This window comes from Acinonyx jubatus, chromosome E1, assembly GCF_027475565.1.
Source record: "Acinonyx jubatus isolate Ajub_Pintada_27869175 chromosome E1, VMU_Ajub_asm_v1.0, whole genome shotgun sequence".
Classification (NCBI taxonomy): Eukaryota; Metazoa; Chordata; class Mammalia; order Carnivora; family Felidae; genus Acinonyx; species Acinonyx jubatus.
In genome coordinates, this window is record NC_069397.1 from 1,168,736 (window position 1) to 1,195,521 (window position 26,786).

General features: G+C 61.3%; 1 long non-coding RNA gene across 2 annotated transcripts; it reads right to left on the reverse strand.

Moving 5' to 3' along the window:
- Positions 1 to 227: 227 nt before the first annotated feature.
- On the reverse strand, positions 228 to 12,224 carry LOC128313470 (uncharacterized). Of its 2 annotated transcripts, none has more exons than XR_008294235.1 (4): positions 11,734 to 12,224; positions 8,653 to 8,858; positions 7,270 to 7,440; positions 228 to 1,944 (listed from the first exon to the last, which is right to left on the reverse strand). It is a non-coding gene; the product is annotated as an uncharacterized LOC128313470 (long non-coding RNA). The 2 variants fall into 2 exon arrangements; XR_008294236.1 differs by lacking the exon at positions 11,734 to 12,224 and adding an exon at positions 9,346 to 9,555.
- Positions 12,225 to 26,786: the final 14,562 nt, after the last annotated feature.

Below are 26,786 nucleotides of genomic sequence, written 5' to 3' on the forward strand. Positions count from 1 at the left end.
TGTGAAGGACTCGCGGTTAAGTGTCCGACTTCGGCTCAGGTCATGATCTCATGGTTGGTTTGACCCCCACGTCGGGCTCTGTGCTGACAGCTCAGAGCCTGGAGCCTGCTTCGGATTCTGTGTCTCCCTCTCTCTCTCTCTGCCCCTCTCCTGCTCATTCTCTCTCTCTCTCCCTCTCTCTCTCAAAAGTAAGTAAACATTAAAAAAAAAAGTGTCTACAGATGGGCTCGAAGAACCTGGTTGCCACACGTCCGAGCCATTCATTTCTTTTGTCGCGCACTGATTTATTCATTCGGGGGCGATCCCACCGAACGTCGACTCCGTGCCGGGCCCTGGCCTAGGCCGGAAACAAGCCAGCCAAAATCACAGTGGCTGCTGTTGGCTAACCTCTGTTGCAAAGGGGCCCTGCACGGCACCCCGTGCTGAGCACCCATCAGCGTCGTCTAACTTCAGTTCACGTACCCTAGGAAGTAGCCGTTAAGTGTGCATGTTCTACAGACCCGGAAACTGAGGCACAAAGCAACTAAGCAGCTCGCTCAGAGCTGAGCAAGTAGGAAAGTGGTTCTGCTCTATTCCGATCCGCCCTCCCCAGCATTTGAATGACGAAGAGGCTCAAGGATAGACCGAGGTTCACTTCTGCCCCAGGCAGCGCCCAGACAAGACGGCCCCGCGTTCCTGCCTCTGGTGGCTCGCTGGTCCTTTTTTACTCCGAGCCTTCAGTGTCCCCCACCTCGTGCCAATGAATCCCCTGGGCTTACATCGTACAGACCGGGCTTCTGCTGGTGGTGGTCAGCTCCTCGTCAGGGGAGGGGAGGCCGCACCAGCGGGCGCTCGGCCGTGAGGACGGGGTTCGCATGTGAGATGGGGTGACAGATTGCGTTTCCCAGACGCGGCTGCAGGGAAGTCTGCCTCCCCCCCACACCATCCTCTGGAATCTGGCCGCCTCCCCCTCGAGCGGTGGGCTCCACGTTCCCTCCCTGCGGACCAGGGCAGACATCCGCGCACGAGCGGAGAGACGCGTCGTGACCTCCGAGGTTGGATCGTGAACGTGTGTGCGCGACTGCATTGCCTCTGCTGGGATGCTTACCCTCGGGACCCGGTGTCTGGATGATGCCAGCCCAGAGCCACAGAGTGACAACCACCCCCCCCCCCCCAGCCTTCAAGCCTTCCCGGGGTGGGGCCCCAGACGTCACGGAGCAGAGATTCACCAGCCCCGCTGGGTCCTGCCCACGTGCCTGACCCCACAGAATCCGTGAGCCTGATCAGACGGCGGCTGGAACGGGTGAGTGTTTGCAACAGCCAGCCTCCAGGAGCGCGTCCTACCCGGACGCAGTCCCTTCCCAGAATCACATCAAGGCAAGGCTGTCCCCTGCTCTGGGCTCCCCGCCCCCCGCATTTCCGGGGCGAGTCTGAAGGCACCCCAAGCTCGGGACCTGAGAGACCAGGCATGCGCTCAGCAGACAGCCCGTCGGCAGGATGTTCGTCTGTCGCCTGGGAGGAAGCGGCTTCTGGGGGAGGCGTGAGAATGAGAGGGAGGGACCACTTGTATCCGAGCAGCAGCACCTCCTTGGGGGGCCGGGGAGAGACGGAGCCCGGCGAGATAAACAGGCATGTGGAGTGATAGCATCCGGAAGTTACCCAGGGAGACAGACACAGCACGTCCCGAGCCTGCCGAGAATTTCACTGAAGTCCTCATCGGAAGCGACGGTCTGTTGTCGTCTCTGCCGTGACCCTGCCGTCTCTCTCCGGTGGGCAGGACGGTGCTCACGCTGGGGACAAAGACAGTCCAGGATCCGTCCCTGCCGTGTGGGCGCGTGTCCCCAGCCCCCTGTGGTTGTCCCTGTCTCCGTGTGGTGACGGAGGGGACGGACTCCTGAGTCCGGGTGCTCGAATGCTATGTGGCCTCAGGAAGGTTGCTCGCCCTCTCTGGGCCCGTTTGCTCATCTGTAAAAGAAAACAAGGATCGTAAGGGTACCTGTCTGGCAAGGCCGCTGCGGGGTTTAACGCCACATTAGCACAGCGCTTGACCCCCAAGGAGACTTCAGCTTTATGGTTTTTACCACTGGGACCGAGGGGTTTCCGGCCACGCAGGCATCTCGGTTGATAGGGCCCCGCGCGCCTGTGTGTGTGTGCACCCCACCTGGGCTTGCTGAACACGCGGCAAGGCCTCTCCGTTCGTGGCCCCGCACCCCTCCCCGGATGCAGAGAGCCAGGGGCCACTGCAGCGCCACGGACCAGGCCACGGACCAGGCGGGAAGAACACAGCCCCCCCTACAGCCAGGAAGGAGCAGCGTCAGGGTCTCGGTGACCTCACAAAACTCAGGTGGGTTTCCTGTCGGCGTCACGGCCGCCGCACGCGAGGAGGCTGTCCTTGGGGGCTGCCCTCCGCGTGGGGACCCAGGGACCCAGGCTCCTTCCGTCCCCGGGGGACTGGAGGGTCATTGTACGAGGTGGTTTGAGCCCAGTCCTGCACCACACATCACTCCTGTCCACGCTCCATCGGCCACAACTCACGGTGCGATGAACGGCCACACCGACCGGTTCCGGCCCGAGGGGAGGCTCGGACTTCGAGGAGAAAGGCTGCCGACTGGACAGAAGGAGAGCACAGGGCCTCCCCGGACTCGGCCCAGAGCGTTTCCCCCCGTCATTCCCGGGGCCCGGGCGGCACTGAGACCGCCCTCAGCCGGTCCCCTTCTCCCTGTTCTCATGCACCTGCCCGCACGGCACCCGCCCACCTCCCGGACTTCTCTGCTCTGAAGCTGCTGTCTCCCGTGTGACTTCGCACACCAGCGAGAAAAACAAGGGAGTGACTCGTGTTGACCAAGAACCGTAACTACCTATTTGTCATCTCCCTCCGTCAGCTTTGACACGGGAGGCCAGTCGGCATGAGGTGGGGACGCTGGGAGCCAGATTTGACACAAGCCGAGCCAGGGGATCACTGCAGGCCTGGAGGCCGTCCAGAGCCTCCCGTGGCCCATCATTTCCTGGGGGCCGTCTGGGGCCTCCCTCTAGCCCATCACCTCCTGGAGGCCGTCCAGGGCCTCCCCATGGCCCATCACCTCGTTACATGGATGCCAGGGAGAGGGAGGTCTTTCTTCTGAGATCAGCCCTCCACGGTGGTTAATCCGTCCCAACTTCGGGTAATTGGCTTTCCTCCTCAGGACAGCACCCTGGGGCCCTGAACCAGCGCCCGGCTGCCCGGAGCCAGCAGCTGGCGCAAGCCCCCTCCTCCTTCCGGAGCCCCAGGGAGAGTCCACGTGGGAAGGAGGCCAAAAGAGAGAGTGTCTTCCGATCGCACAGGGAAGAGATGTTGTGATGTCACGGCACATTTTCCTGAGCATGAAGGGAAAGGAAGTCAAAGCAATAGTTTGGCAAGCTCTGTTGGGAAAGCCTCTGCTGGGGTTGAACGGGAAAAGGCCGAGATGGCTCTCCGAGGGTGTCATGACTCCCACCTGCCTGGGGCATCTTTATTTTCCAGCCCAAAAAGCGTCATCTAAGGGGAGACCAAATCCAAAGAGCTGTCTCGCACTGTTCGCCTGAGCCGGCGTGAGCGCATCTCACAAAGCACGATGATAAAAGCTAAGTGGGGCCTGAGCTCAGTCACCATTCAGGACCGGCTGCGGGGGGCAGGGGATGGGGACACGGTCGCTGGTTCCCGTAAGGGACACTACAGAGCTGGGCTGTGAGTCACGACCCAGGCAGGAGATGCTCACGGGAGCCGGGTCACGGGGGCTGCCGCGCAGACAGGAACCCACGTCGCAGAGGCCACCAGGGGACGGCCACGTAACTGCCTCTGTCTGTGGCCGGCTCCCAAACCTCAGCCACACAAACGTGTCCGAAGGTCTCCAAGACGTCAGGCGCCTCGAGACGCGCGACGCAACGAGCAGGCAAAACGCGCCGTCCGTGGTCCTCACGAGGAAACATCCAGAGAACCCAGACTGAGTGACATTCTCCTGAATGACTGGCCAGCACCCTTCAAACGCAGGAAGATCATGCAAGATAAAGAAACTGTCAGAGGCCAGAGGGGACGTGAAACAGGTGGGACCACTCAGTGCAAAGTGGGGTCCTGGACCGGAGACGAGATCTCCACAGGTGCAGAGGGTAAGACGCCCAAGTGATTGTGGACTGTCTGGTTTCACTGATTGGACCGATAGTTACGAAAGATGTCGGCCTTGGGGGAAGATGGGGGAAGGGTGCAGGGGACACTCTGTATTGTCCTTCCAGTCCTTCTGGAAGTCTAAAATTCTTTCCAGGGACACCTGGACGGCTCAGTCGGTTGGGCGTCCGACATCAGTTCAGGTCATGATCTCACGGTTCGTGGGCTCGACATCACCCTTGATGTCACCAGAGGAGCAGGAGAGGTTTGGGAAGTGGATATTTGGAAAGTGGATAATGTTCTCACTCTGTGATTCAATGACATCAGTGCCTTATCTGTGCACCTTTTGAAATCGTCTCCAGGACCCCCTAAAATCACACACCGCGTTGGGAAAACACTGCCTTTTGGAAACCCCATGGCAAGGCCTGAAGACTGTGGGTGCAGAGCCAAAGTCAGAAGGTTTGCAGCGAGAGGGAAGGGCCGTCCACACGGCATCACCCCATCCATTTGAGGTTTGGTTTTTTTGTTTCCTTTAAGGGGATGTATGTGAGTATCAGTCAGCTAGTGCTGCTTAACAAACAGTCCCAAACTCAGCGACGCGCACCAGCACGCATTTGCTCTCAGGCTCCAAAATGTACAGTCAGCTGTATTTCTCCATACAGGCAGAGTGCGGACGCCCCGGGACAGCTCACTTCCAGGGCCAGCCGTCCACCCGGGGCCCGTTCCTCGCGTGGTCGTGGCAGAAGCAGAAGTGGAGAGCTCCAGCAAGGGCATGATGTCAGCTCTCTACTTAGGTCGCACCTCCTCACATCCCCTCCGCCTGAGCAAGCCACCGCCAAGCCCCACGCGGAGGGAGCCAGGATGCATGCTCCCGGAGGGAGGGATTATCTGATGAGTGAATATTCCTAAAGATCCCAAAGGCGTCTACATACGAGCAACATGCATATACACACTTATTATGTCGCCTTTATGTATATTTGACGTATAGGAGCTCTCAAAGGAAGAGCACACAAGAAGCTAATAACGGGTTGCCTCTCAGCAACGGAACAGGGGGCTGGATCAGGATGGGAGGGAACCTTCTCCTCTGCCCCCTGCCGCAAAGTCTGAATTCTATATGACACGCATATGCCACTTCACAAGAGTCAAACGCCACCTTAACACCCACGGGCCACAGGGCATTTTCACACCAATTCTCTTATCTGAAATTCACACGAGGCTGTGGCAGACGGAAGCGGGATCGTGAGCCCGCTTGGCGGATGAGAAGGAAACAGGTCCGGCCTGCTCAAGCGACTCACCCAAGGCCAGAAGCTAAACTAGGGCCAAGCCAAGAGACCAGATGAGTCTCACACCTCTGACCCTCCAACCTCACCGTGCAGCCTGCCGCGGCCAGCGCCCGCCCGCGCCATCCGGGGAAGTGTCCTCCCCTCAGTGCCAACACACAAGGGGGAGACTGCGTGGACAGCACCTCAAAGAACCTCTTTGTCCAGCCTGGCCATTTTACAGATGGGCAAGGAGAGGCCCAGAATCACAAGCAGGTGCCTCTGTTTCCCTGTCCCGATGGGACCTTAACGCCCACCTGACAGGGGTGTTTGGGGATCAGAGAGGACTGTGTACGTGGGGGTTTGGCAGCCACGAGAGCATGAGGCGCGATTTTGTGGACTCGCTCGGCCACGGGAGAGCCAGGAGACTGGCCGGGAACATCTAAACCAGCCTGCACTCAAGTGACCGAGTTCTTGGAGCTAAAGGGACTGCTCTCAGGAGAAGCCGCTGGGCTTTGAGTCCTCGGGCGGCCGGGGAGCAGGCTGCTCTGAGAGCGAGACAGAGACAGAAACAGAGACAGAGACAGCTCATCCCAAAGCAGCAGGCCCAAGAACAGGTCTGTGACAGACCTCACGCCTGAGCGGGACCTAGGCCTCCGTGAGCCCCTCCGCAGCCCCTTCCCCAAGCTCGGTCATCACAGGAGGACACGTCTCCTCTCCTCCCGCCCAGCAGGCCCTCAGCGGGCGTCCCCTCCCCATGGTGTCCCCAGAGGACAGGTCCCCTCTCACCACCGTGCCCCCGTCCCCGTCCTCGTCACCCAGGAGGTAAGACACAGGCGGGGACCGGGGCTGGGGAGGGAGCCAGTGGAGGCACCAGATGTTGGTGAGCAACACGTAGCACCCCCCCCCGAGCTCCCCCCAAGATCCCACTCCAGCCATTTTCAACTCTGCCTCAAATGGAAACTTCCTGAGCCCCGAAGGGCTCCCACAGGACTGATGTCCCCAAGTGAGCCGCTAGAAACAAATGGATGCGAGTTATTCCCCTGGAAGAAAACCCCGTGGAGGGTTTAAACAGGGGATCCCGCTGAGCAGGTGGTGGGAGATCTGAAGGCTCAGAGAGGCAGCGTCTGCACCCCCCAGCCCTGAACGGAGCCTGTGAAGCCCAGAATCTGCAGAGACAGCCCCCCGCCCCCACCCGGGGGGCCCCAGCCAGCCCCCCTCCCCATCCTGGCTCTGCAGCGGGCTTACAGAGCCTCCTTTGTGCAGCGCGGAGGGGGGCAACCCCGAGAAGCCCCACAGGGAGCCCCCCAACTGACTCCAAGGCTCCGGAAACGGGGGGCCTCAGGCCCCCCAGACCCGACCCCAGCGAGGGGCCACCGAGGCGAGGTCACCTGATTTCCCAAGACAGGCTGGACCGGAGGGGCCCTCTGCCCTCACCGCAGCCTGACTCGAGGGCCCTGGGCCTCCCCCTCCCGCAGGGCCAGCCCCCAGCCCAGGCGGTGGTGGCCCGGGGTCTGCACCAGCTGGACGGCTCCAACCCACCCTCACGGCTTCACACCCCCTCTCGCCCCCAGCTCAGACCGTGTCTCCCCCACGCGGTACTGAGTGCCCTGAAGTGTGAAGGGACATCGTGTCCCTCGAGCACAGGGCTCCGGCCCGTCCACCCCCAAGCGCCCCTGGGAGTCCCCCTCGGGAACACCTGCCCGCGGGACACGAGGTCGCCTGGGGGCCGGCAGGTGCCCGGCTGCCCTGCGCCCACACGGAAGGGGCCGGGGCCTCCGGAGCTGGGAGGCTCTCAACTCCCCCCAGGCTCCCCGTGGCCTCGGGAGGCTTAGCTAAAAGCAGTCGCAAGGCAGCAGGGAACCACGGGCAGGAAACCGGAAACCAGAAGGCGCCCAGCGGCGTGGATCCCACCTGTGCCGGGGGCCCAGGTACAGAGAGAGAAGGGGCGGCCTCGGGGTCCTGATTCCTGGTCCGCGTCCACCCCAGGCATAGGCGTGAGCAGGCAGAGGCTCTCCGTGCGCCAGGGGCCGGTCTGAGCCTCGTAGGAACCAGCTCCGCAGCGTCTCAAGGGTCCCGGGGAGCCTAGGGAGCAAGGCACAGAGTGGGTAAGTGGCACGTCTGAAGTCACACGGCAGAGCAGAGTCTGAAGTCTGGGTTGTGCAGAGTCCTGCCTGCCCACCGGACACAGAACAAGGCCACGCGCTCGGCCCTCTCTCTGGGGGCCCTTGCCCCACAGGACTCTTCCCCGCACAGAAGAGGTTGCCCGAGGGAGGAAGTCAGCCTTCCGGACAAGGACCAACCCCGGTGTGTTTTCTGGGCAGCACCGGTCAGTCACCTCCGAGGACAAAGTTTGCATCAGCCACACCCACTGTCTGCCTTCTCTAGCCCTGGGCCCCCCAAGTGACTAGAGCATCCAGGTTCCCCACACGTTGTAATAACGCGTACAAAGAAAGACCAGCAGGCGTTTGAAGGACCAAGACCTGAGTTCCGGTGTTTCTCCCGAGAGCTGTGTGACCCTGGGTGGCTCCCTGAGCCTCTTTGAGCCAGCGATTTCTCAGCAGTATGAGGGGGCAGAACACCTTTGCTCAGTGGGCACTGAGCGCTGACACAGGCCGAGCTCTGCGCCCCCCGGGGCTGGCAAGGACAGAGCCACGGACAAAGCCAGCGCTGGGTCCGAGGAGGGACACACAGCAGGAGGGTTGGGACCATGTGGCCGGGAGTCAGGACTGATGTAGGTGGGGCAGACTGAGCAAAGGCAAGGCGGGGAAGGGAGGGAGGGAGAGTGAGCACAGGCGGCAGAGGCTGGGAAGGTCTTCGGGGCAGGTCCTCGGGGCTGCAGGTGCAGGGGCCACAGCGGGGAGGCCACTGGAGGCTGGGACCTGCCTGGAGTCGTCCCCTTGTGTCGACCCCATGAAATACGTCTGTGCACCTGCCCGCAAGATTGTGACTCCCGCCCTATGGGGATGCTCTCACTACAGAACGTCAGTACTGTCACGAAGCCCGGGCGTGGCCAGCTGGGTGCCCTCCACCGCTGCGTTTGTAGCAGGTCCTCAGACCCCGCTGGGCGCACACAGGTTGCCATGGTGACCGGGTCAACGGGGGGGATGGGGACTTCCAAGTAACAGCTGTTTCCAGAAAGGAACGGCCAGTTTTGTCTGCCAGGGGCCCCTGCCCACCGGGGAAGGGGAGGTTCACGGGGGTCACCAGACACACCCACACCCAAATGCGCAGGCCTCCTGGAGACCCGTGGAGGGGAAACTGATACCCGGGACAGAGGGAGAGGCCGTCACTCACCTCCACCCACCACAGACGCCAAATCTCGCCTCCGGCCGGGCCACCACCTCAGCCACGTGTGCGAGCATAAAACACAGCGCGAAGCCAGCACGGAAACGGGAAGGGGGTCAAAACCACCCCGAATCCCCCTTCTCCCGGAGAAAATCGCCATAAACATTGAACGTGGCTCCTTCTTCCCATGTTTTTTCTAAAATGGTGTAAGGATTCTAAAAAGTGAGAGAGAGAGAGAGAGAGAGAGAGAGAGAAATCAGTCGAAAGATACGTACCAACGGCCATGGGCCCCGTGTTTCCACCCAACGCCGTGTCGGGAGCGTTTCTCATATCATCTGAGCTCATATACCATTTTCAAATGATTCGTAAAAATTTACCAAGCGGATGGACCATAGTTCGCCGTTGTATCTTGACGGGCAGGATACGAAGATTGCATCTAATTTAGTGCTGCCATAGACACCTTTGTCTCTGTCTCTGATCATTTTTTTTTTTAAACTTCTTTTATTTAATGTGTATTTATTCTCGAGAGAGAGAGAGAGAGAGAGAGAGTGGAGGAGGGGCAGAGAGCGAGGGGGGAGAGGGGGCGGGGCACACAATCCCAAGCAGGCTCTTCGCTGTCAGCAGAGCCCGATGTGGGGCTCAAACTCACAAACTGTGAGATCGTGACCTGAGCCGAAATCTAGGGTCAGACGCTTAACCCACCGAGCCACTCAGGCGCCTCTCTGATCGTTTTCTTAGAACAGGGTCCTGGAAATGCAATTCCTAAGACAAAGGAGATAAACATTTCAAGACTTTCATAGACACTTGCCAAATGTCCTGTAAAAATGATTCTGTCCTCTACGTTTGAGAACTCTTGTCTCACCGCATCCTGTATGTTACAGCCTTAAAAATTAAGTATATGCACGCGTGCACACACACGAAATTGCAAGGCTCAGGGATGCAATCAGAATAAACTGAAATGCTCCGATTTTAAACGCGGGCTAAATTAAAAGGGTGTCCTCCCCCCTTGCCCTGGCCTTTGCGATGAATGGGCCCCGGGCCCGAGGCGTGGGTCCGCCCCGAGAGTGTCTGTTAGGAAGGAGCTGGAGAGCCTGTGGCCTTCACACCCGCCCTCCCTCCCTCCCCCCCGTGCCGGCCGAGCCCAGCCGCCAACCGGGAGGCCGATAAATGTCTCCGCTTGGCCTCTTGTTCCCAGAACACGCTTCCTAGCAAGGCGAGGGGGCCATCTGTCATGCTGCCACAGAGCCCAGCTCAGCCAGACGTCTCATTTCACTTCTCTTTCCAAGGACGTGGCTCAGAGGGCCGGCTCACGGCTCGGGCTCCGTGGAGCCCTGGACAGAGCGCCAAACTGGAGCCAGCAGGCAAGGCCCAGGGTCGACCTCGCTGTGCAACCCCGGGGCAGTCACTGCGTGTCTCTGGGCCTTGGGTCTTCATCTCTAAAGGAGGGAGCCGGACTCTCCCATCGCCAAGGTCCACGCCTCTCTCTCTCTCCCTCTCTTAGGGCCACAAAGGGGGAAATGGCCATGTCGGTCCTGCGTGGCCACCGCCTGGCCGGCCGCCCCAGAGCCGTAAGTGAACAGAGCTGAAACACTGTTCCTGGTCAGCAGAGGCTGGCATAGGGACGGACCGAGGCTGGAGACCCGGGACAGTCGGGCAACAATCAGAGAAGCTCGGAGACCAGCTCTCCTCGTCCTGCGGAGATAAAGCCGGGCCGGGGTGGGGGGTGGGGGGAGAGCGGCAAGTGGACCCAAGCAGCATGAGGGGAGAACACTAAAGGCAGAGGCGGCTCCCAGCACTGCGGTGACCCCAACGGTGGCTCCCGGCCGCCATCAGAGAGACTGTCTCCATCAGCTGGTGCTGAGAACAAAACCCGGCCTGCTGTCTTTTCCATGGAAACCTGTGTTTCCAGATGTTCCTTTCCTGCTGAGTGTTTCCCAAGGATAACAAGGAGGATGAAGGTTCCCAGGATGGGGGGTGGGGGGGGGGTCTGCAGATTTAAGAAATGGGAGCAGCGGGTTGCAAAGGCTCCCGCGAGGAGAAAAGAAGCTTTTGTTCTGTCTCTCCCCCTGTGCCCCGGGTTTAAACGAAAGCGCGGACGGATTGATCAGCGGGGTCGCTTTAAAAGGACCACAAACGAGGCTCTTCCGAGCGCGTGCCCGTCTCCGCCGTCCTGACTCGGGACGAAACACGCAATTCTGTTGATTTCGTTGCTTTCTTTTCTTTTTTTTTTCGATTCCATTGCTTTCTGAGTCTGACTAGGGAACTGGTTTTGTTCTAGTGAATCGCTACTTGCGAGAACCTCGGAGCCGACGCGGTTCTTGGGGGAACGAGGGACGAGGTAGCGCGCAGAAGACTCAGAAAGAACCGTGTGGTCTTCCGAGAGCTGGCTGTCGGTGGGGAAGGACGCGGCAGGTCCTGTGTGTGATTCCTGCCCCCGGCTGGGGGGGGGGGGGGGCGGGGAGGGCAGATCTCACAGGCGCGGGCAGCCGAGGCCCGGTGTCCTGGTCACCGAGCCGCTGCGCAAGGGACGCACAGAAATAAGTGAGTGCCGGACAGTCCCCGGGGCTGGAACGTTAGCCGTAGGCACCGCCTTGGGGGATTCGGCCCGAGCGGTGACCCCCCTGCACCTGCCACACAGGCCCCCCTCCCCCCGCCCTTGTGCCCACAGGAGATGTGTCCCAACCCCACACCGCCTCTTCTGACACTGAACCCCGAGGAATGTTTTGCTGTGGGCGTTGGGGGCCATTGTTCTCCAGGCTTACAAGAAAGGGCTGGAGGGAGGACCCCCAGCCCTCAGCTGACCCCCAGCTGCTGTCCCCCCAGCAGCTGCTAAGTCAGGCCTTTGTGCTGGTCCCAAAGGGCCCCTCCTTCTTCCTTCTCTTGAATGTAACCCCACCCACTCGGTGGGTCCAGCCCCCTCTCTCCTCACCTGGCGGTGACACCCCTCCCTGCAGAAATAAAAACTCTCTCCCCCACACCCTGTCAGTCTCAGCTGGGGTCTTGCAAATTTTGCAGCTGGAAGGTTGGTGGCTGTTTCACATCACGAGGCCATGAGTCCTCCCTGGAGGAAGCAGGGAGGCCTCAGCTTACCTCGGTGCCTTTGCACCCCTTTTGTCCCTGGCGTTGGACGTCTCCAGGGACGGCTTCCCAAGGCCCCCAAAGGCAGCCGGGTGCAGGCAGGCCAGTGAGAAAAGACTTTCATTCCACCCACAACCGTTTCCTCGTCACCGACCACGTGTCAGGCCGTGAGCTGCAGACTCAGGGGTGAGTTCCCAGTTCAGCAAAGCTTCTTCCTTCTGTCCTGACAGGCAGCCACTGAGTCACGGGAGTGAGCCCACGACTCCCACTATGGTAACTTTACAGAGGACACAGTTCCAAGCAAGCACCTGTTGTCCCTGACGGATCTGGAAAGGTGCCCCCAAGGAGGCGAGAGTCGAGCTGAAAATACAAGGATCGGTAGCGATTGGCCAGAACAGGGAGAGGCTAGCGTTGCCCGTGTGGTCCCGGTGAATCAATCCCACACGCCCTCTCCTCCTTCTCAGCCGTAAACGGGGGGGGGGGGGGGGGGGGGGGGGCGCTAGACTCCCCCCCCCCCCCCCCCATATCACAGGACTCACCAGGCAGGGCCGGGTTTCACCTGGGACCCGATTCTGAACAAGCACCTCCGGGGACGCACGTCCGCCCAGCCTGTGTGGAGACCACCTCTTCTCCTCCCTTCCTCCTGAGCCAGGCTCTCTGGGAAAGTGTCTCCACTCTGGACCGTCCCGGCTGCCGTCCCGGCAGGAACTTGCCGTCACCCAGCCAAGTGGCCCTCCAGGCACAGGACTCCGTTGCAGAAACAGCAGACAGAGGTCCCGGGGAGTGGCCAGACCGGAGGCACACAGCCCACGTCCCTGTCAAAGTTCGTGCAATCATCGCTCTTCCTGGGCTGCACCCCGTGGTCTAAGCTCCTTGCCCACTGGGACACATCGTCTAACTCACAGAGCCCCCGAGGGAGGGACGGGTGTCACCACCCCACCCACACAGGCTCACCTTCCCGGTCTGCATGGCCTGAGCTGGCCTTTGGGACTTACTTCAGAGCCCACGAGGGCCCGCACCCCCTCCCACGTGGCCTCCCCACCAGACACAGGCCAGGCCCTTCTGGAAGTCGTGCTTGCCCCGCACTGGTCCGTCAGCAGGTGTGCGTAGCGGCGGGTTCCTGGGAAAGCCCAGCACTTCTCTGCAGACCTCACCCCTGCAGGCCCCCGGCTCAGGCCCCACCACCCTGCCCTGCCAGGAGGGCCTGTCTCAGGACCCCACAGCCGGACTCTCTTCTCAGGGTCAGACCAGGCCCTGGAAAACCCCACATCGCTGCACCCCCCAGACTCTGAAAGTGAGGATCGGAGCATCAGCTCCTCCCTGGACGTTCAGGCCCTCGACTGCCTTTCTAGTGCCTCGTTAACTAGTATCAACAGGCCATTTCCCCCACGCCAGGCACTGACCTGTCCCAGCGCCCTAAATCTCCGACACCCAGTTGGAGAATCACAGCCTCGTCCCACAGCTCGGATGGGCAAGGCTGGGCTTCGAACCGGCTCCCCCAGCCCGCCTCCTCCCCTCCCACGGTGCCACCAGGGCCACCCCTCCCCTGGTCCATTCCACCCTCCCCCCCTCCGTGAAGCCTCTGCCCTCCAACCCCTCCCACCCACCCCACCCCTGCCCCCTGTGCTTGGCACTGGCCCCCAGCCCCTGACCTAGGCCCCGCGGGCAGTGGGGGCTCTGGGAACCCTTCACGAATGACCCCCCCCCCGGGGTGATTGAGTGACGGGGGACTGACTCTGCCCCGCCCCGGGGGCCTCCCTCCCCTCCCAGGCAGAGGCCAAGCATCACTCATGGATATAAATGGACAGTTTCCAAGGCTTAATCCTTCCACACTTACTGCAAACCCCTGTGCACGCGGACATAAATAAGCTTTTTTCCTAGGAGGAGAAGGCAGGCTTTTCACAGCATCGTAAAAACAACGCTTTATTTTTCATCTTGCAGAGCCTGTCTGGGCCGTGCTCGGGAGCCCCAGAAAGACGCCAGGCCAAGTCCCTCGTGAGAAAACCCTGCGTCCGTGGCTGCCGGAGGCTCAGGCAAAGGGCAGAGATTCCTTCGTGAGCCCCCCTGCGGTATCCAGCGGTGACCCATCGCCCCCAGAACGCGGGGCCTGTGCGGGCAGGTGGGCCCGCGGCTGCAGCAAGTGACCAAGAGGTTTGGAGAAAGAGAGGCCGTGTAGGCGTGGGGGGCTGCAAACGAACGGGGTGGGGACCCCCCTGCGTTGTCAGCTGCCTCCGGGCACACACGGGGACAGGCCATCCCTGTCGTGCGCACATCCATTCCCGGGTGGGTGCAGAGGCCGCCGATGCTTCTGCTCTGTCTTCGCGGCCTGCAGAGAATGAGCGCCACCACCACCACCCTCCGCCTACGGTCCCCTTGTCGTCGGCGGACCCCGGCCAGCGCCTCTGAGCGGAAGTGAAGAAGGTCACATGTGGGTGGGGGCCTCCGGGGCCCCAGCAAACTCGGGGCCATGGCCTCCGTCAGCCTGGATTCAGAGCACGGGGGCAGGTAATGGTGGTGTCACCGTGGAAGCCACCAGGCCCCAGGTCCCCGGGAGCTGTGTCTGCAGAGCAACTTACCAGGGAAGGACTTGAGGCAGGTGTCTGAACTTGAGGCTGGAAAACAGGGGTGACAGCAAACCTGCCTCTCTGAGCATGTCCACAAAGCGGAAGAAGCCTCTCCAGTCCGCTCCCCTTCCCTTCCTGCCCCTGGGTCTCCAGGACACCCGCGGCCCCCAGTCCCGGACACGACACACCCGGAAGAGGAGATCCCAGTTCTCCACACCTGCCCCGCAGGGGCCTGTCACCCAGCCCAGCCCGGAAGTCATGCCTGCCGACAAGTGGGTCTTTCTGAGGGCGTGCACGGCACGTGTCCAGGAGGTCAGGACGTGCACTGCGCGTGTCCGTGAGGTTCTGCAAACGGGAGCAGGGCAGCCGCTGCAGTGTGGCCTTGGTCAGCCTCAAGGCCACCCCAGCAAAGGACCACAGATTCAGGGGCTTCAACAACACACGTTTGTTTCTCCCTGGGCTGCGGGCGGGAAGCTGGAGACACAGGCACCGGCCAGCCAGTTGCCCGGGGAGGGTCTGCTTCCTGCCTTGCTGTGTCCTCACTGTTTTTTTTTAAGGTTTATTCATTTTTCAGAGACCGAGAGAGACAGAGTGTGAGTGGGGATGGGCAGACAGAGAGGGAGACACAGAATCCGAAGCAGGCTCCAGGCTCTGAGCCGTCAGCACAGAGCCCAACACGGGGCTCGAACTCACGGACCACGAGATCATGACCTGAGCCGAAGTCAGACGCCTAACTCAGCCACCCAGGCGCCCCTGAATTCTTTCTCTTGAAAGACTGCCTCAGCCGCCAAATGGAGAATCCGTGGCTCTCCCCTCTTTTGCTTCCCCACAGCCCTGTGGGGGCGGAGTTCTGCCTCACCCCTGCCCTAGACAGCCCCCGCCACCTGCTACCCCACGGCCCCAGGTTTGCAAAAGTCCCTCTGCAGGCTCAGCCACACCACCCGCCCCCAGCACGTTCCCGCCTGCCCGCCCTGCCCGTGTCCTCCACAGGAACCCCTTCCCACCCCCAAGCCCAGAGTCAAATGCTGTGTCTCGTCCCGAACCTCCTTCCTAGTTCGTAGCCCCAACACCTTCTCCTTGACCCTGCTCTTTGACAAAGAGCACGCTTTCCACTGACCCAGATTCTGTGCCTTTAATGGTGGATGAGAAGTTGGACTTTGTCCCCAGAGATTGAAGCTCTGCAAAATGCTCGCTGGAATCAGGTAAGAAAAGGAAAACGGGTCGACTCAGGGTCTGTCTGGGGCCTCTTTGTGGGAAGAGCAGGAACCAGGGGGGCGGGAGGGAGAGGGGCTGGTGGCCGCGGTCTCGGCAGGCGAGAGCCGGAAGGACCCCTCGGCTCACCTGGTCCAGAGGTTTCAAGACGCCTGTGTTTTTTCAGACTTTATGGGGGTATAATTTACATGCCATAAAATTCACCTTTCTCAGGGTCCGCTCACTGATTTTTAGTTTACTTACAGAATGCTGCAGCCCCCCAAACCTGATTTTAGAACATTTCCCTCACTCCAGGGAGAAACGGCTGTGGCCACTAGCCGCATTTCCCCAGCCGCCCTCCAGGGCTGGGCCACCGCTGATCTATGTTTTTGTTTTCTTGTGCGGATAGGAATGAATGATTGGTGGATCTGAAGCATGGAAAGGCTGAGGAGGCTGGGGGAGGGAAACTGAGTCGCAGAAAGGGCACGCACAGAGGATGGGGGCTTGGGTTCATGAGGCAGCATGGCGGGAGGAAGCCGGGGGAGTCACATCCGAAGTCAAATCCCCGCTCTTCCACTTACTGGTATTGTGGCTTTTGGCAAGTTGTTGACTTCTCCAGCCTCAGTTTCCTCATCTGTAAAATATTTATGGTAATGCCTTCCTCACTGGCCATTGTCAAGATCAAAAGAGAGCATTTTCTTTTAATTTTAATGTTTATTTATTTTTGAGAGACAGAGTGTGAGCAGGGGAGGGGCAGAGAGAGAGGGAGACGCAGAATCCGAAGCAGGCTCCGGGCTCTGAGCTGTCAGCACAGAGCCCGACGTGGGGCTTGAACCCACAGACTGTGGGATCCTGACCTGAGCCGAAGTTGGACACTCAATCAACTGAGCCACCCAGGCTCCCCAGAAGAGACCATTTTTGTGGAAGTTCTGTGCACACTCCGGGGCAGAGCAGGCCACACAAGCGTCCCATGGCACCCAGATCTCCAAAGGTCCATGAGCATCAGCTGGTATTTCTCGAGCCCAGTGGCATGCCATGTGGCCGGTTGGGACACGACATGGCATGGATGCCCTTCCTCAAGCAGATATCACATTTCTCCATTGTCCTCTCATGTGGCCAGGCCAGAGCTTCTGTGTCTTGCATCCACCCGCAGCCAATATGGCAGCTTGGCCAATATGGATAGAACGTTCCAGTTGGCCCCATGCTGACAGTTCCCATGAGAACAACCAGACTTGAGAGAGTGGATGGCCCATTCCTCTAGGAATAAGGTGCCCCCGAGAGAAAAAGTAAGTATGCCCCATGCACTGCTCCTCAGCAATAGCTCAGACCTGCCCGCGTTGAACATGGCGGGTAGGACCTTGAGCCAAGTGCAAACAGTCCGAGGCTTCATTTACACATCCTGACGGTGATCAGCTCACTCTGAGGCTCCATCAACCGACCTACTTCGCAGCACTCAGCACAGAGCTTGGCCCACGTAAGAGCTTAATCAACATTAAAGACTGAGTGCGTCACGGTGTTCTCACGGCCCCCCTCCCCGCCTCCACCCTCCTGGAACGGGTCTCCCTGGCCTGAGGCTGGCGGCTGAGCTCTGAGCCCCAAGAAGGCCAGCCTCGCCCGTGACGCTGGAAATCTGTCTGCAGGGCAGAGGCTGGGCGACAGGGAGGCCCCGATGGCCGTGGTTGTCTGGGCGCAGAGGTGGTGAGTCCGCCAATGGGCTTGGGGGTCAGCTACGGGGTTCCGGTGCGCGAGCGAGGGCACGTTCCTCTCCCCACAGCCGGTCACGTTGCCTGACACGGCGCAGTCGGCCCACCGCTGCTGGTTGCGATCGCTGGAGTCGTTAATACCCACGAGAAGGGGCGCTCGGAGCGGGGGAGCTGCCCATCAGGCCGATAAGGAGCCTCGGCCTCGTCAGAGCTCTTGTTGGGAGTGAGATTCCCACCCTCCCGTTGATGCAAGGAGACAAAGGCTCATTTGGTTCCGGCTCCAGCTAAGAGCTCTGTGTGAGGCTGGGAAGGTGACAGCCACCTCACTCTCATTCATCTTCCCCGGGCTCCCTCCTCTGACACACACACAGCGTGCTTCATGACCCGGCCTCTGCCGCGCCCCCCGCCCCGGCCAGCGCCCGGCTCCCGGGACCCAAGGGCTCACCGGGGACGGGACGGCACCTGGGTCGCCTTGTTGAGCCGTTTCCTCCCCGCGCCGCCCCCCAAGAAACACCTGCAGCCCCCATCGTCCGGTGGAAGTCACCCGCCGCCCGGTGACGGCTTCTAGAACCTCACCAGTCGCCTCGGGTAGCGAGCCACCGCGAGTCACGTCTTCAGCAAGGAACTGTCCCTGTTTGGTCTGGACGTCCGGTGGAGCCGTAGACAGGGCTTTAATCATTATTACCGGAGCTGCACTGCGGCTCTCTGGAGAAGCACTAAGCGGGAGTGAAAAGGAAGTAACGTAATTAGTCTGACACAGTTCAATAGGGAACCGTCACCCCGGCGGTAATGAGCTCCTGCGATATGTTACTGTTAGCGTAAGAAATCACACCGGTGCAACAAATCGGCTTGGGGGGGCGCGGCGGGCGGGGGGGGGGGAACCCAGGATCGTCCCAGGCAGCAGGCTAGTGGGGGGAGAAATGGAGAAGGCTCGCAAAACCCCCTTTTCTTTGTCCCCAAGTCACCTGTGGTCACGGGGCGCCGAGGCTCTATCACGGCCGCCGCGTGCGCCTCGTGGCTGCTGTCGATGCGCACGGGTGGGCACGTATTTGTTCAGCTAGGAAAATAGGAACCTCGAGAAAATTCCTCCGAGCACCAAAACTCGATGCAGAGACAGGGTAGCGACGTCCCTAACAGTCACCCGATGCCGCGTGGAGTACAGCGTGTGTTCTTGGCCTTTGCAAGAACACGAGAGGGGAAGAGTAAGGACTCCGCCACTTAGTAAGCTACTCTAAAGGGACAGCATCCGCGGCCTCCGTGGCCCGTCCGCAAAGTAGCAACAATGAAGCCACCTTCCGGGTTGAGATAGAGCGACCTTAGGACACAGCCTCAACGTTGGCGGGCAGCTGGATGGATAAAGGTGTGCATGAACGTATATTCAATGGAATAGTATTCGGCTTTGAAACACAAGAAGGAGGGGCCCCTGGGGGGCTCAGAAGCGTCCAACTTCGGCTCAGGTCACGATCTCGCAGTTCGTGGGTTCGAGCCCCGCGTCGGGCTCTGTGCTGACAGCTCGGAGCCTGGAGCCTGCTTCGGTTCTGTGCCTCCCTCTCTCTGCCCCTCCCCCGTTCATGCTCTCTCTCTCTCTCTCTCTCTCTCTCTCTCAAAAATAAACATTAAAAAAATTTTTAAAAACAAGGAGATCTTGTCATCTGTGGTAGCAGAGATAGGTGACCCGGAGGGAGTTATGCTGAGGGAGAGAAGTCAAAGGTGGACAAATACAGTGTGGTCTCCCTTAGGTGTGGGTTATACAGCAGAGCCCAACTCGGAGGAGCAGAGGGCAGAGCAGGGGCAGCAGGGGCTGGAGCGGGGGGCACTGGGGACGTTGGCCAGCGGGCACAGAGGGTCAGACGTGCAGGATGAATGCCTTCCGGAGATGCCACGGTACAGTTAACAGTGCTGTTAACTCTACGAGGCGACAGAGGAGTTCGCCAGGTTGGTTACGGTCACGCCCACGCTGTCTGTAGAGCCCAAAGCCTCGTGCCATGCGTCGCAAATGTCTGCGGCGTTTACTTGCCGTATATGCCTCAAGGAAGCTGGGGGGGGGGGGGATAAAATAATTGTGGACAAATGAATAAAGGTGCAGTAAGTCTGCATTTTTTGATCTGAGTTCTCTCTGAACATACAGAGGAAACAAGAGGAAACCAGCCCCCAGCCCCGCAGAAGGCGGGACCTCTTGGTGATTCCCCCGCGTCCCCTTCGTCCCCTGGCCTCCTCTCAAAGTGGGAACGGTCCTCTGAACTCAGACGCGCCCAGAACCTACAGTTCCTGTGCAGGTGTCACACCCGAGCAGCCCAGGGAGCAGTGGGCCAGGCGTTTTCCTTATTTCCGGTTCACAGATGGGGGAAGACAGGGCTTCTTGGGTTAGGGGCCCCCCAAGGCCACACGGTGGGGACACGTGGGGCAGGGTGCGGACCTGAGCTCTGGTACCGAGCCCCGGAACAAGACGGCCCCATCGCCGTCTGCTTCTCACCCGGACCGCCCCCAGCAACCTGGGCACCTCGGTGCCTCCGCCCTGGAAAGGGGTGTCCCTCCCCCACCCACCCCGGGGGGTGTGGGAGAACCAGGGGGACCATCGGGCCGGAGAGGCACTCACGTCTGCCACCCCACAGAGGGCCCACTGCCCGGTCGATGGCGCCACCCCTCAGCCCCACGGACACCCAGCGTCGCCTTCCAGGACCAAGCCCACTGTGGGCCCAGGGGCGGGGGACACGGCTGTGGCTGCAGAACAGGGCCAGCACCCGCTGGGTGCCGTCATGCGGGCCAGTCTCTTAGAGACGCCAGTTCCGGGGCCCCCAGGCCCACTGAGTCGGAGCCTCAGCTCCGACTCAGCTCCCAACATCGACAGCTTCGGAGGCCCCGGGGCTTCTGTGCCCGCGATGGGTGGGGGTCGCTGCTCCTGGAGTCCTGTCCTCCTGCATCACGGGGAGGAGCCGTGGAAAGGTCTCGTCCCAGACGCTTCTCTAGCTCACCGGCCCTCTGTGCGCCCCCCGCACCCCTGCCTTTAAGCCCGACGCCCTGTCCCCGCAGTGGGCCCGCACCCTTCCTCCCAGACTGCCCACATCTGTCCTCGGACAGGCGCCCCGGGACCCCCTCCCTGCCCCGCCCCAGGGCACCGGACCCCCAGGCTGTGGGAGGAAGGGCCCCGGGCCACCTCAGGCTCTGCCCCCGACCTCACCGCCACCCGCCCACGGACAGACTCACCACTCAGTAGAAGGACTGATTTCCTCCTCAAGACGATGCATCCCGGTCTGTGGGGAAAGTGTGGGTTCCTCCCATCAACGTGGCTGACACATCACCTTGTGGAGGGACGGCCTGGCCTTTTCAGGATCTGCAGCTTGGACTCCGTCGCAGCACAGACCCCGCCTCAGACGGTGCCCGAGTCTGCCCTGCGGGCCTGAGTCCCCGTTTCCGCCCCGATCGGGAAGGGGTGCGGTGCCCCGTCCACGGGGCCTCAGGATGCAGAGGAGGCTCCTGGGCTCCCCCAGCCCGTGGGGGGGGGGGGAGCCTCCAGGAGAGCAGGGACGGGGGCTCCACGAGGTGCCGGCTCCACACCCCCGACAGCGTCCCTGGGACGGTCCACGGCCCCTGAGTCCCTCTCAGGCTCCCAAAGCCGTGGCGTGTGGGCCGGGTGAGGCCCCGCACCCGGTGTCCGGCTCAGTGTCCATCAGGGGCCTCCGTCCCCACGCGGCTGACCAGGCGGGCTGACCGGTCGGCGGCAGGTGCGGGCGGGGGGACCCCAGCCGATGCCGCCACGTGGGCTGCACCTGGGTCCCGCCTCTCTCTGGATCTCGGCGTCCTCGCGCTTTGTGGGAGTAACAGTAACGCTCACCAGCCCGGAGGTGACTCACTGTTGCGATATAATCGCTTGCAGTGACCATGGGATGGGAGGGGACCCTGAGCAGAGGGCTCCAGGGAGCGAGCCCGCAGCCCCAAAGCGGCCTGACCTGCCTTTTGAGCTGCGTCCCTGTCGCAGAGACAGGCCGCACGGAACAGTACATGCTCCCAGCGCCCTGGTGGCCGAGGGGTCTGTCCACGGCAGGGTCCGAGGCCTGGCACGTGGCGAGGCTGACGTCCCTCGCTGGCGCCTCTCCCGCAGCCAGGCCGCCAGCAGCATGGGGGCACCGGGGCCTCACGCTTCCCTCAAAGGGCGAGAGGCCTCCTCGCGCCTCGGACACGATCCACTGGGAGCTGGGGCAGGAGCCTCAGCACAGAGACCCCACCCTGAATCCAAGGCTGGGCCTGGAGAGAGGCCCGGTCAGGTTGCCTTTCCAAGACCCTTGTCCTGGGCCGTGCAAGCCCCTCACCACGCTCCCACCCCCACCATTCCTCTCCAGGCCCTTGCTTTTTACATCACGCTTAAGACTCGTTGTTGCAAGCGATCAAATAATCGACTCAGGCCGGCTCAAGCAAAAGAAGGGACGGACAGGCTTTTAATAACCAGGGTTCGGAAATAGAGCTGGCTGCAAGCGTGGCTGGATACAGGGGCTCCAAAATCCATCATTTGGCCAAGACTTACCGATACGTCCCTGCTCCAGGCAGTGTCCTCGGCACACGAGCGCAGCCCTGCCCCCGCGGGGACGGAGACTGCGTGAGAATGCACGTCTCCGAGTGCGGAGAGTCAGGCACCCCCTCACGGCCACAGCGGCTGTAACAGCAGCCAAGTGCGAATCCATCAGAAGAGAGTGAGTGCCGGCCAAGTCCTAGAAACACGGATCAGACATCCGGGGGTGAAGCTCCTACTCCTGAGCCAGTGACAGTGGCTGGGGGAGTGCGAAGGGCTCGGCTCAGGTCTCGGTCCCACGGCCCCTTGCAGGCCACCGAAATGGGGGGACGAGCGGGGGCTGCAGCCGGGCCGGGGGGAACAGGTGGCGGGGAGCCGGCGGCAAATGTCTCCCTGGGGCCTCCCTGCCTGGGCTTCCTCCCCTAGATGCAAGCGAGCGCATCGGAGAGGCCAAGTGGCTCGCGGTCCCCCTCCTCCCTGCCCTCCCCCCGAAGGCAAAACAGTAGTTCACCACCCACAGATCACACGCCAGTTGCCGCGCACTGCCTCCGCCTCCCTGGGGAGGCAAGCTCCGTGTGCGTGCGGCCCAGCCCCTCAGGGTCCCTGGAAGACGGGAGGGGTCATGGGCTGAATGGGTGGGTCCCCCCATAATTCACGTGGAAGCACTAGCCCCCCACGTGCCGGGGTCTGCAGGGGGGTCTTCCGGGTAATGAGGGCAGGTGAGGTCTCGAGGGCGGGACCTTGTAGGAGACACGTGGGAGCCTGCTGCCTACACGCCCGTGCACACGTACACACATGCACACCCTCACACATGCACATGCACGTTCCCGGTGTGCACACACACGTGCGCGCGCACACACACACACACACACACCCTCATGCATGCAACACACGTTCCCGGCGTGCACACACACACACACCCTCACGCATGCACACGCACGTTCCCGGCGTGCACACACACACACACACACACACACACATCCTCATGCATGCAACACACGTTCCCGGCGTGCACGCATGCACACACACACACACACACACCTTCATGCATGCACATGCACGTTCCCAGCATGCATGCACACACAAGCGCACACACACACACCCCCTCATGCATGTACACACATGTTCCCGTCATGCACACACACGCAGGCACGCACACACACATGCACATACACATCTTCCCAGTATGCACACGCACTCATGAACACTTGTATGCACACACACGTTCCTGGCATATGCACACACGTTCACACACATGTATGCACACATGCACATGAGCATACACACACCTTCACAGCATGCATACATGCACACTCGTGCACACACATGCACCCATGTTCCTGGTGTGTGCGCACACATGCACGTGCTCACACACGCATGTGCGCATACACATACCTTCCCAGCATGCACACGCATGCACACACATACACACACACATGCTTACACACCTTCCCAGTGTGCATGTGCACACATGCTCACACACGCATGCACACCCCTTCCCGACATGCTCACACACTCATGCACACACACGTGCATGCATACATACATCCCCAACATGCGCACACAGAGGAAAGCCTCGTGAGGACACCACAAGGAAGCTGCAAGCCGGGAAGCACATCCTCCCGGCGACCCCACCGCGCTAGCACCTGATCTGGGACCTCCACCCTCCAGAACCGTCAGAAAAGAATCGTCTGCTGTCGAAGCCGCCGCAGGTCTGCGCTGTTTGTCACTGCTGCCCCGTCTAAGACAGTGGGGCAGGCTTTAACCCCTTCCTGTCCCAAACCTCGCCAGGACCATCCGGGAGGACCCGAGGGAGGAGGGAGGCTTGTATGTGATCTGCACTCCCCGGGTGGAAGGGGAGGTGGGCGGGTGACAACTGGGTACGGTCATCTGTGCCCGCGTCTCCCCTGCAGTGAACTGCCCCGGACTCTGGTCGTGGGACCGCAACTTGGAGTCCAGGGAGAGACTCACTCCCGTCCCGCCTCCCAGGCTCAGCAAGAGAACAAGTCTGGACAGGTGGGTGTAGGAGAAACAGCGGCCCCGACTCGCTGGGCCTCAGTCTCCGCACCTGCAAAAAGGGAGGTTGGATGCACACACCCCGAGACCCCTTCTGGCGGGGACACGCGGGCTCCAGCCTGGAGGCGCTGAGGAGGCCGGACGCTGGGGACGGCGGGCAGCAGACACAGGCGGGTGGCACTCGGGGCTCAGGGGACGCTCCGGGGAGACCAGTGCCCGATTGCCCCTGCGTGTTCGCCAGCCCGGCCCAGGTCGAGCCACTGCTAGAATTTCAGGTGCTTAGTCATACTTTTTGGAGTAAATATCATGGTAAAAAGACATGACATTTCCGGGGCCAGTCTTCAGCATTAATAAAAGATTCCAAGAACAGGGTGACCTTTTCACAAAGGATTTGTAAATGCCAAAAACTACATAAAACCTCTCTTTCTGTGGCAGACAGGATTGTCACAGCTCAGCTTTTATTCTATGACATGTGAGGCTGGCTCCTGGTCCCCCGTCCGGGGTGCCAGCTGGTGGGCACTGCCAGCTGGGGGGGAGGGGGAGGAGGAGGAGGAGGAGGGAGAGGAGGGAGAGGAGGAGGGAGGAGGAGGAGAATGAGGAGGGTGAGGAGAAAGGGGAGGAGGATGAGGAGGAGAGAGAGAGGGAGGAGGGAGAGAGGGGGGAGGAGGAAGAGGAGGGAGGGACGAGGGAAGGAGGAGGAGGGGGAGGAGGGGGAAGAGAAGGGGAGGAGGAGGAGGAGGGAGAGAGGGAGGAGGGAGAGAGGGGGAGGAGGGGAGGAGGAGGAAGAGGAGGGAGGGATGAGGGAAGGAGGAGGAGGGGGGAAGGACAAGGGGGAGGAAGAGGGGGAGGAGAAGGGGAGGATGAGGGGAAGAGGAGGGAAGGAGGAGGGGGAGGTGGAGGGAAGGAGGAGGGAGGAGGGGAGGAGGAGTTTGGAGGGGAGGAGGAAAAGGAGGAGGGGACAAGGGAAGGAGGAGGGGAGGAGGAGGGGAGGACGAGGGGAGGAGGAGGGAAGGAGGAGGGGGAGGGGGAGGGGGATGAAGAGGGGGAGGCGGGGGGATGAGGAGGGGGATGAGGAGGAAGAAGGGAAGAGGAAAGGAGGAGGAGGGGGAGGAGGAAGAGGAGGGAAGGAGGAGGGAAGGGAGAGGGGGAGGAGAAAGGGGAGGAGGACGAAGAGGAGGGGGAGGAGGAGGGAGAGGGGGGAGGAGGAGGGAGGAGGGGAGGAGGAGGGAGGGAGGAGGGGAGGAGAAAGGGGAAGAGAAGGGGGGGAGGATGAGGACGAGGGAGGAAGGAGGAGGGGGGAGGAGGGAGGAGAGGAAGGGGGGCACGGGGCAGGCCCAGCCAGGAACACGCTGGGGGCAGGTGGCTGTGGGGCCTCGCAGCCATTTAAGCAGGTTCACAGAGGACAGAGCACCCAAACTGCCGCCCTTCGGCCTCCACACTGGGCTCTGTGCCACATGCATTCAGGCCACAGGAGGAGTGACTCCTGCGGGCACCCGCCAAGCCCACGGGAGCCCCAGGCGGCCTCCCCCGAATGCACTAGAGCCCGAACACCCCCGCCCTGCTGGCCGTCCGCAGCCACACCTCGCGGGTCCTCAGCAGCACATGGGCTGAGAACAGGGGCTTGGGGTCACCTGGCCCCGGCCGACTCCGCAAGCCTCAGCTGCCTCATCTGTAAAAGGGACCTGCCTCCTAAAGCCCGAGCGACGACGTGGTGACGTGCCAGGCACAAAACACGGGACCACTGGAAGGAGCGTCCCCACCATGCTGCCGCCTGCTCTCGGGGCCCCGTCCTCTGCGCTGACGTCCGAGCGCAGGTCAGGCACGGGCTCTGAGCCCTTCCGGGAGCGGATTCCGCCCCTCAGGCCACGAGCCATATCAGGGCCTTCCCGCTCCGCTCCCCAGGGAACCGCCGGGGGCTTAGAGGACACTCCCCAGAGAGGGGACGCCTCTGTCCTCTGCAGCCTCGGCAGTGACCGGGCCCCAGACACACACGGCCCACGGCCGCCTCTGTTCGGACGGCGGACGGCGTGGGCTCCTTTGCCGGGTTCATTGCGCGACGGAGCCTGACAGATCCTGATTTGCTTTCGAAAAGACACATTCTCGCAGAGGAAATAATGACACACACCAGTGACGCAAAGCAATTGTCCGGGCAGTGAGGGCGGAGTGGACTTCGCTGCCCAGCTCGCGCCTGCCTCGTGAAAGGTGGGATCCGGGACGTCTGCGAGGAGCTTTCCAATTCAGCCTCACGCTTCCGAGGCCACCGCCGACGGGCCAGGCCACGTGCTGCGCCACGGGCAGCCCCACGTGGAGAAGCCCGGCCCCTGCCCCTTACGTGCCCCGAAGCAACGAAAGGTGAGTCCTTCCCGCAGATCTGAGGATCGGGTAGCAAAACGGAGAGCCCAGAGAGGGTAAGACATTCGCCCCACGTCACACAGCTGCACGGCGCAGATGAAGGCTATGGCTCAGATCTCTGCCTTTTTCGCCACGGCTCGGTCCCGCCCGTGGACGTGAGCTCAGCCTGATCCCCGCTCACCTTGCAGGTGGGACGGCACAGTGGTCGAGAAAGCGGAGCTCTGAGGAGACGCAGGGAACCGACTGGTGGCCTCCGGGTGGGGGGGGAGGGGCTTACTGTGCTGATCATTTCACAAGACACACAAATATTGAATCGTGATGTTGTGCCCCGATGGATAAACGGATGGATGGATAGATGTATAGATGGGTGGATGGATGGACGAAGGAAGGAAGGAAGGTGGGAAGAAGGACATATGAATGGCGGGAGGGAGGGAGGGACGAATCCAGCTGAGCTCTGGAATTCTCGGTTCTTCCTGACACTGGTTACCCCAACCCAGCTCATTTGCCCCGTTGGTGAACACAAGTGTCACTTGGATCGGCAAGGCGGTTGGCACCGTCCCCCGTGCCCTCCGTACGGACAGGACAGAGAAGTGGGGACAGGATGTTGTGACGGCTGGAAGGCTCCTACGACCTGCCCTCGCCCCACCCCGCTCAGAAGAGCGCTTTTCCAAGTAACTTAGCATCCCAGATAAAGGGCCTAATTAGTCAAAACGACTTCATGTACCATTTAAACCC